The sequence below is a fragment of the Rattus rattus genome, chromosome 12 (genome assembly GCF_011064425.1).
Source record: "Rattus rattus isolate New Zealand chromosome 12, Rrattus_CSIRO_v1, whole genome shotgun sequence".
In the NCBI taxonomy this organism is placed as follows: Eukaryota; Metazoa; Chordata; class Mammalia; order Rodentia; family Muridae; genus Rattus; species Rattus rattus.
The window spans coordinates 9,574,190-9,585,059 of NC_046165.1; the positions used below are offsets into that span (position 1 = coordinate 9,574,190).

General features: G+C 40.3%; 1 pseudogene; it reads right to left on the bottom strand.

The window, feature by feature from the left end:
- Positions 1–961: 961 nt before the first annotated feature.
- On the bottom strand, positions 962–8,092 carry LOC116913421 (annotated as a pseudogene).
- Positions 8,093–10,870: the final 2,778 nt, after the last annotated feature.

The window sequence follows — 10,870 nt, forward strand, 5'->3', positions numbered from 1 at the left end:
GAATTGTCTTCAGGAATAGGTCTTTACCATCAGTGTTTGGAGTGCCATTGTTAGTCTTGGCAATACCTGGGTTATTTGTGTGGTGTCCATGAAACCACTTTGGTCAGCATCTTTATTAGCTACAACCCATCCTTGGCGACAAGAGATGTCCGTTTAGGGCTTTGTCTACCCTGTTATCTGGCAGTTTTATTTAGATAAATTTTATATGTAAAGCATATATAAAGCACCAATGAATATAGTTGATCAAGTGTCTCCGTAGAAGGATGAAGCATTCTTTGGTGTGTGCCCAAAAGAAATGTAGCTGGATCTTGAGGTTGATCCATCCCCAATTTTCTTTCTTTCTTTTTTTTTTTTTTTTTATTAACTTGAGTATTTCTTTTATACATTTCGAGTGTTATTCCCTTTCCCGGTTTCCGGGCAAACATCCCCCCCCCCCCTCTCCTTCCCCATGGGTGTTCCCCTCCCAACCCTTCCCCCATTGCCGCCCTCCCCCCCACAGTCTAGTTCACTGGGGGTTCAGTCTTAGCAGGACCCAGGGCTTCCCCTTCCACTGGTGCTCTTACTAGGATATTCATTGCTACCTATGAGGTTGGAGTCCAGGGTCAGTCCATGTATAGTCTTTAGGTAGTGGCTTAGTCCCTGGAAGCTCTGGTTGCTTGGCATTGTTGTTCATATGGGGTCTCGAGCCCTTCAAGCTCTTCCAGTTCTTTCTCTGATTCCTTCAACGGGGGTCCTATTCTCAGTTCAGTGGTTTGCTGCTGGCATTCGCCTCTGTATTTGCTGTATTCTGGCTGTGTCTCTCGGGAGCGATCTACATCCGGCTCCTGTCGGCCTGCACTTCTTTGCTTCATCCATCTTGTCTAATTGGATGGCTGTATATGTACATTCCCAATTTTCTGATTAACTGTCACACTAATTTCTACAGTGGCCGCACAACGATGCAGGCCCCCACCTCACATTCTCACCTGCATGCATTGTCATTTGTTTGTTGCTCTGGGCCACTCTGACTGATGTAATAAAATCTCAAAGAAGTTATGATTTACATTTCGGATGAATAAGGTGATAAGCATTTCTTTACAGACTTTCAACCAATTGAATTCTCGCTTTAAAGAATTCTCTATTTAGATCTCTATCCCAGTTTTAAATTGAATTGCCTGTTTTCTTGATTTTCAATTTAAACAAATATTTCTGACATAGAGGTGACCAATTGGATTTTTGGATGCCTGAAATGTGAACCAATATAGACAATAGGTTAAACTTACAAATTCTCATCTTTAAAAAACTTTATTTTTTAAATGTGTTTGAGTGTTCTGTGTAGCTATAAGAATATAATATGCCAGGAGTGCCCAGAGAGAATTTTTTGGAACTAGAGCTACAGTGGTTTTAAACTGCAATATTGGTGTTGGGAACACAACCAGAGTCCTCTACAAAAGCAGCCAGCGCTCTTAACTTTTGCTACATTTCTGTAGTCTTAGTTCTTAACTAGTTTAACACGAAAGTCCTACTATCATTAATAATGGCATGAATTCACTGAAATGTCAACAATGATTAATATTTTAACAAGACATGTTCATAGTGTAATGTTATCAGTTTTTGTTTCACGTGGCTTTCTTGGGTTGATACATGCAGGGTGTCCATATCATCACAAAGCACATGAATACTAGGCTCCATTTACAGGGCTTTGTTTGACTTCTTTAGAATAAGATTTCCTATAAAAGGGTTATTCAGTTTGTCAGCACCATCTATATTAAGCTTTAAAAGGATGAAGCAGCAGCTGGTTATGGAAGCACACACTTCTAAAGCTTCATTTGGAAGGGAATTAAAGGTGCCGTCTGGAGTTAGAAGCCACGTTGATCTGCATGAGATCTCGTCCCCAGAATCAAAGCAGAAAAATCACTAAGGTGAACCGTAAAAAATAATATTTTGAAAGCTACAGGGAAAATATCAAGAGAGAACCATGCTAATAATGTTGTCATTGATTCTTACGATTTCTAGTGAGCTCTGCTGACCCTCATGTCCCTCCATTGAGGGACTGGGAGGCATTAACTGTTTGATTCTTACTGTTCTGTGTCCCCTAAGATCATGAAAAAATGACCCAAATCCTGCCTTTGGTGGCTGGGGTAGAAAGTTGCATAAATATGAGCCATCGATTCCTACGTTTCCTCATAGAGATCTATCCCGATATTATCTATTTCACCGAAGGGAAAGAGCAGTACATTAACTTGGATTGAAGAAGCCCAACAATAAAAGGAGGCATTTATGTAAAATATTATTTTCCTTAGTTGCCTGTAGTTCTTTGTCTAAAGTTGAGGCCCAATCATTTCCCCATTTCATGAGCAGGAGAAATGGCTTTCCCAGAAAGAGTTCTCAAATTGATTGTCCAATATATAGTGTGCACATGAAAGCTATATATACACAAATCACGTTATAGGGCCTAGGCTATATATATTTATGTTTATATGTTTAAATATATGTTTATATATTTAGGAGTTTCTCCTTTCATCCCCCTCCCATTTGACCCTGTGAGGGCAGCCCCCCAGCTGTGTATCAGAGTTCTGCAGGATTAGGCACATCCTCTCACACTGGGGCCAGGCATGGCAGCCTTAAACTACATATGTGGGGAAAAGGAGGCATTGGATCAGCCTGTGTATGCTTTTACTTAGGTCCATAAGTTACTCGGTGTGCGGGATAGTTTTATGTTGACTTGACACAAGCTAGAGTTATCCGAAAAGAGGAAATTTCAAATGAAAAAAGAAATGTCTCCATAAGATCCAGGTGTAAGGCATTTTTTTTCCTTTTATTGGATATTTTATGGATTTACATTTCAAATGTTATCCCCTTTCCCGATTTCCTCTCTGGAAACTCCCTATCTCATCCCCCTCCCTTCCCCTGTTTCTATGATGGTGCTCCCCCAACCCACATACCCACACCCTCCTGCCTCTCAGCCCTGGCATTTCCCTATACTGGGGCATCAAGCTTGACAGGAACAAGGGCTTCTCCCATTGATACCCCTGCAAGGCCATCCTCTGCTACATATGTGGCTGGAGCCATGGGTCCCTCCATCTCTTTGACTGGTGGTTTAGTCCCCGGGGGTTCTCGGAGGTCTGGTTGGTTGATATTGTGTTCTTCCTATGGCATTTTCTTAATTAGGGTATTATGGGGACGACTGAACCCATTGTGGGTGGAGCCATTATTGGGCTGCTGTTTCTGGGTTTTATAAGAAAGAGGGCTAAGCAAGCCATCTGAAACCAGTCAGGAAACAGTACTCCTCCATGGTCCCTGAGTCAACCCTTGCATCCAGGTTCCTACCACATTTCAGTTCCTGCACTGACATTATTCCATCATGATAAGCAGGGATGTGAACGTGTAAGACAAATAAATCCTTTCCCATCCAACTGGTTTTGTGGTTATGTTGTTTCATCACCACAATATAAACCATAACAAAACCAAAACTGAAAAGAGCACAACTTTTGTTCTAAATTCTCCTGCTTAATAAACATGAGACAAGTTTTCATTAGTTCAACAAGGTAGGGGTGTCCTTAAGATGTACAGAGACAGCTTTTATTTTCTTGGATATTTTTTATTTACATTTCTTTTTTTTTTATTTTTTTTTATTAACTTGAGTATTTCTTATGTACATTTCGAGTGTTATTCCCTTTCCGGTTTCCGAGGACAAACATCCTTCCTCCCCCTTCCTTATGGGGTGCTCCTCCCCACCCCCCCCATTGCCGCCCCTCCCCGACAGTCTAGTTCACTGTGGGTTCAGTCTTAGCAGGACCCAGGGCTTCCCCTTCCACTGGTGCTCTTACTAGGATATTCATTGCTACCTATGAGGCCAGAGTCCAGGGTCAGTCCATGTATAGTCTTTAGGTAGTGGCTTAGTCCCTGAAGCTCTGGTTGTTTTTGGCATTGTTGTACATATGGGGTCTCGAGGCCTTCAAGCTCTTCCAGTTCTTTCTCTGATTCCTTCAACTTGGGTCCGCTCTCAGTTCAGTGGTTTGCTGCTGGCATTCGCCTCTGTATTTGCTGTATTCTGGCTGTGTCTCTCAGGATCACTACATCCGGCCCTGTCAGTCTGCACTTCTTTGCTTCATCCATCTTGTCTAATTGGGTGGCTGTATATGTATGGGCCACATGTGGGGCAGGCTCTGAATGGGTGTTCCTTCAGTCTCTGTTTAATCTTTGCCTCTCTCTTCCCTGCCAAAGGTATTCTTGTTCCCTTTTAAAGAAGGTGAAGACTTCATTTTGATCATCCGTCTTGAGTTTCATTTGTTCTAGGCATCTAGGGTAATTCAAGCATTTGGGCTAATAGCCACTTATCAATGAGTGCATACCATGTATGTCTTTCTGTGATTGGGTTAGCTCACTCAGGATGATATTTTCCAGTTCAACCATTTTACCTCAATTTCATAAAAGTCGTTGTTTTGATAGCTGAGTAATATTCCATTGTGTAGATGTACCACATTTTCTGTATGTTATTGCCTTTCCTGGTTTCCTGCCGTAAGCCCCCCATCCCACCCCTTCTCCCTTCTTCTGAGGGTGTCCCCCCTCCTCAAACAACCCCCCTCCTGCATTCCACCCCTGACATTGCCCTAAAGGGCTTCCCCTCCCATTGGTGCCCAACAAGGCCATCCTCTGCTAAATATGCAGCTGGAGCCATGGGTCTGTCCATGTGTACTCTTTGGGTAGTGGTTTAGTCCCTAGGAACTCTGTTTGGTTGATATTGTTGTTCTTATGAGGTTGCAAGCCTCTTCAGCTCCTTCATTTTAACTGTTACCCAGTGTTCAGTTATAGCCAATGTGAATACTTAAATAAGTAAATTAAATTGGGATGTATTTTAACTGTACATGGATCTATGTATGTAATTCCTATAGGTTGGGTGCAAGTTTTATGAATTGTAGAAAGGGGTGGATCATTGTCATTGTTACCACCAGCCGCTGTACTTTTCAGAAACCCCATGAAAAAAATATATATATAGTAAAAGAAATCATGTTGTCATTATGAGTAAGGCATGGTGAAAGTGAAAGTCTGGTAGAGGGAGAAGGAGGGGGAGGTAATGAAGAAAGGGAGATGGAGAAAAGGTGAGAAGATAGCAAGTAGAACATCTGAGGATTTCTCTGGTGTAAAAGGTAGTGAGAGTTCTGCACCCAGAGTTAGGTTTAGTTACAACTGGACCTCTTCCTCAGTGAGAAGTAAAAACACAAAAGTAAGTATGATACCAGCTACCATCCCATAGGCACCAAAGATAGAGGATTCTTGAGCCCATTCCATTAAACAGTGCACCGACCAATTTTATAGCATCCTTTGTGATCTGATACTCTTCTTGAATTGCTATATTGGATTATTTTAAATACTCTATAGCTTTTTAAAATAAAGGCATCACTGGTATTATGTAGCATAGGATAGAGAATTGTATATGTATGTATGCAAATATATTTATAATATATATATAATATGTTATGATCATATATACATATTTATATGGATAAAGGAATGCATACCCTTTCATTTGTGTTTTCATTAACCTTTCGAATATCGTGCCTATTTTTCATTGTTTTTGAGTCTCTTGACATAACCTCTGTCTATTGTTTTTCTGTTTGTAGTTCTTAGTGTTTCCATTATCCATTTGATATATTTTTATGATATTAGAGACATTTACTACACTGTCCTGTGACCTAGAATCATAGTCACCATTTTATGTAAGGCTTCCCCAAACAAGTACACCTGCAGAGTTGAACATCTGAGTAATAAAGCATAATGTCTTATTTCAGCACTATCAACAAATCAATAAATCTCAACTTTTAGAAGTTTAAAACCATCCTCACCAAAATATACTGGAAAAAAACTGGCCTGACGATGTTCTATAATATCCTCCTTGGTATTTCAGTTTAAATTGAACACCTAAAATATAACAGAAGCCATAAATTATGGCACAGTCATTACTACATTTCTAGCTTTTGTCCTATATAATTTTCTACACATATATGATTTCCTATACTTCATTATATGCCTGTAATATATAATACAGTTTTTGTTCGAGTAAAAGCAAATATTACTCTGTATGCAGGACTAAAGTCACCTGCTCAGATCACTACTCTCTTCCTCCCTCACCTTTTTTTATTCTGTTGCTCATGACCACCCTATTTTAAAGGAGTCAAAATAAATTCTTAGTTATATCATTTATTTATCTATTTTACATGCTTTGGGGTACATGTATTATTAAAGGAGGAGTTTGATAAAAGAAGTTTTGGAAAGGTTGAATACACCATGAATTATACTCCTCATGGAGCATAATAATTACTGGTCTTTTTAAAACTATAAAAAGTTGTGTGTGTATGTGTGTGTGTGTGTGCATGCGCGCTTGTGTGTGTGCTGTTCTGACCACCATCAGCAGAAATTATTTTTGTCAGCAATAATTTTAGAATCTAACACTATATACTTTAATATTGCTACCTAGATACATTTGTGTTTTAAAAAATCCAGGAAGGGTACTTAATTTGAGACTCTATAAGAACAACAATGCCAACCAAACCAGAGCTTCCAGGGACTAAGCCACTACCTAAAGACTATACATGGACTGACCCTGGGCTCCAACCACATAGGTAACAATGAATAGCCTAGTAAGAGCACCAGTGGAAAGGGAAGCCCTTGGTCCTGCCAAGGCTGGACCCCCAGTGTATGGGATTGTTAGGGGGTGGTGGTAATGGGGGGGTGGATGGGAAGGGAAACACTCATATAGAAGGGGAGGGGGAGAAGTTAGGGGGATGTTGGCCTAGAAACAGGGAAAGGGAATAACATTTGAGATGTAAATAAGAAATACCTAATTTAATAAAAATGGAAGAAAAAAAATAAAGTCACAAAGAGTTCCATGTTACCAGTCACCAGAGTGAGACAAGATTATCTGAAGGCAATCTCTTTCTGTGGTCTAAGGGAGGAATCTATGTATTTGGAGATGGGTCACAGTAGAAATTCTCACCTAGTACCTCATCCTCCGTGCAGTCCTAGAAAAGCAAACTTCTCCTTCTGTGGTTTAGGTGATCAATATATTAAATATATCATAATGTATATGATCTTTCTAGCATCATTTTACTTACAATGTTTCCATAATTTATTAAATTTGCTTTGACAGTGTGCTTCAATTGTCACCACCAAAATGACAGTGGCCTAAAGTGAGCCTTGGACTCGGGATTTCAAGAGTTTACATCTGCCTGCACCACTGGTGAGCTGCGTGATGTTTGGAAAGTCACATCAATTACGTGAGTGCTTCTTTCAGCGTGAGATGGAGGTAATCACATGCATAAGACAAATTGGCAGATTTAATTATGTGATCTTTTCAAGGAGTATGGCTTTATTACTGCCATGTCAAGTTCTATTCCACAGTTAAAGAAGTACCTGATAAACTTGTGAAACTGTAGGATGATCAGACCAACATGCCACCACCATTCTAAGGAAATACAATGCTGTAACTATTTCTTACTTTTTTTATGAGAATTGAATCAAGATGCCTCATTCACACTCTTTATGTTTTCTGCTCCTTTCTAACACCGTGATTTCAGGAAAAAATATATGATAAGGAATTAGGAGGGAGAAGAGGAGAACAATATATAGCTGTAACAGCACAGAGGGAACGCCATCTCTTTTTTTTTTTTTTTTTTTTTTTTTTTTTTAGTCGCACTTTTATTGTCACTGTCGCGTCTCAGGCCTTGACTGCGTGACTTTGCAGAGTGGGAATTACAGCCGCTCCTTCCGCTGCTGCTTCTTGGTCTTCAGCTTCTCTCTTCATGCTTGGTGAGCCAGGGCGATGGCTCCGCCTTCTTGGGTCGCAGGTCGAGGGCTTGTACTTCTTTCCCTTGTAGAATTTCCTGAGGTTTTCCTTTTGAGTCTGATTAATGACAGTGAGGACACGCGATGGATTTGCGATGACTCGTATCTTGAGAGCTTGGACGCGGGCGCCGCCTGTCACTTTGGCCACGCGAAGCTGGGACAGTTCCACCTTCAGATCATCCAGTTGTTTCAACAGCTCCTCCTCCTTCTTGCCGCGCAGGTCCCGAGCCTTAATCTTGGCCATTGCTGCGCTGTTCGCGGATGAGTTCTGGACAGCAGGACACGGACGGCAGAAGCAATTCCCAGAGCAGTCAGCTGGGCTGATAAACAAGTTTTGTGAAGAGAGATAGTTCAACAACTTGGCATGCTAATAATGTGGATAGGTCACTTCTAGTGGACTATTTGATGCTTTCCATTGCTCCCCCAGGTGTTTCAGGAAATCCACTGTCAACTGGCTACGTATCGTGCCTTCCTATGAAATCTGTCCTGTGCTGTGACAAAAGTCGTCACTGTGAAATTATTTAGAGGACTGCATATCATTGTGAGACAAACAGGATAAACTGCTTTGGTTATGTTCGAGGACCCGGATTCCCTATTCAAGCCCTGAGTCTCAATGAAGATGCTCTGGGAAACAGAAGACTTGAGATAAAGGTTATTCATGAAGCAGAGAATAAATCGTGGAGGATCAGTTTTTGTTTTTTGTTTTTTTTTTTTTTTACAGAGACAGAAATTGAGACTTACCAATAGAGACACAGGCTAGACTGGCTAACTTTCCACAGATCGCCTTGATGATTACCCTCTTAGGGATGTAATCACAGTATTGGAGACAAGTACCATGATCTTTGCAGTTCAGACTGGCAAGCAGCTGGATATCTGGGCGAGCATCAGGACAGCTCATGTTGAGCTATGGATCACTACAGAAGATGGGTCCTAACTGTGACTGAGGTAGCAGAGTCTATCACAGAGTGTGACTCCAGGATAGGCAAGCAAAGATGAACATTTGGTAGTGGGTAATGTAAGGAAGACATCTACAGAGGATTTGAGGACGGCTATGCAGATTAGATTGGCATGGCACCGAGGACAATCAGTCACGGAGCTCCAGAGATATTATTACTGTAGGGACAACTGTAAGCATAATACATAATGATAGAGGTGTCTTCCCCACAAAACCATACTCATGAGGAAAATGATTCTTCAGTGAGCATCTTTCTAGTCAAGTGATTGTGGTCTTGGAGGGGGCAAAGCCTTTTAATACAACTTCCTGTTAAAAAGACGTGAAGAACAATGACTGATAAGGTAGGAGAAACAGCAGCATTAGCTGGTTGAACCGTAATTAGACTGACAGCCAGGGAGAGACACTTAACTTGGTAAAGAGAAGAATCTTAGTAACCAGAATTGTCAACAAAACTGAGTGTAGACTTGGAATTCATCCACATTTAGCAAAGTGACAACAGAAGGAGAAAGAACCATCTTTAGGAAAATGAAATATTCAATAGGGATGAAGACTGCCACTCTCCAACTTCTGTCCCCTAAGCCTGTTGTACTTTAGAATGTACTATAGTTTCTAAAGATAATTCCATCCAGTCCAAGGAAAGGGTACTGTGTGGGTAAAGAGAAGCTCTTTAAGTCATGCTGGGTCTTCAGGCTCAAATACAGAACACTGATTCTGTATAAGTCGCAGAGAAAAGCACTCCAGTTCAGCCATCTGAGAACGGCCCAGCAAAGAATGGTGAAAAGAAAATAGACGATATGAAAGTCTCAAAAGGCCAAACTGAGAACCCCAAGCTGTGGTCCTGGAGACGGAGGGAAGCATGTCCGCTAGAAGGACTGAACAGAAAAGACGGCAAAAGAGAAAGACGGCAGATCTACACGTAGGGCAAAGAGACATTTTAGGCACACTTAGTGTTCTCAAATGTAAAGTGTATCCTCCCATCTCTGTTGTTCACCATGCTGTGAATAAATTACAAGTTAGTTTATCTTTATCTCACCAGCTCATTTTAATTTTCGAAGTTGAAGTTAGTCTTTATAAGATTTTCAACCAGTATCTAAACTCTTTAATGATGTTAGATTTTTCTGTATGAGAATAACCCTTCTTTACTTCACTGCTTTCTGTGTCAAGTTTTGCTTTGTACAAAAGGTCGTTGGTACCCTGATTGGCACATCAGGGAGCATTGAAAGGACAAATGCAGACAAAAATGTTTTTAAAAGTTCTGGCAAATGAATGTTACAAATTTCATTAATTCTGTTAAAGCACACATTAACCACATGACAACCTTTCCCATTGAACCATAAGGAAAAAGGAAAATGCTGGAAACAACATTCTACCCACAATATTATGTTTCTATCCTAATATACAGCCAGAATTAGGTTCTACCTTTAATAGTAAGGGTGAATCCATCCAGAAAAAATGAGTGTGATTCTTAACTATAGGGTATCTTTTTCATAATTTGGATGGTATAAGGCCAACACAATAGTCCTGATACTCTGTAGAAAGCTATTTACCTTCACCATCATTGGAGAGACACCATAAACAGCACTAAGTGTTAGATGTTTGATAGCATTAAATTCAAGTTCCACAGCTTTCTAAGGTGGGAGGGAGTGGGTGATTGGGTTGGGGAGCACCCTCAAGGAGGCATGGGGGTAGGGAAATGGGATAGGTGGTTTCTGGAGGCGAAACGGGGAATGGGGAATAATATTTGAAATGTAGATAAAGAAAATATCCAATAAAAAAGAAAAAAAAACAAAAAGATTTCTTAAGAATCTCATTGGATAACATATTTTCTTATTTGCGTCAAACTTCTCAGGAATATAGTATATCGAAAATTCTTATGGTGTAAGATCTGAGAATTTTCCCACATGTATCCAAGACTCTAAGAACTTAACCATAAATTATTCTAATGATAATGACCAAAGTTCAATATTTATGGAAAAGTTGTTCACATGTATATAGATAATGGCACAACTCCTGACGTGCTGTGTTTGCTTTGAAATGGCAGTTTTCAATAAATATTGAAATTAGGTGGTAATCACTGGCATTATGTATTAT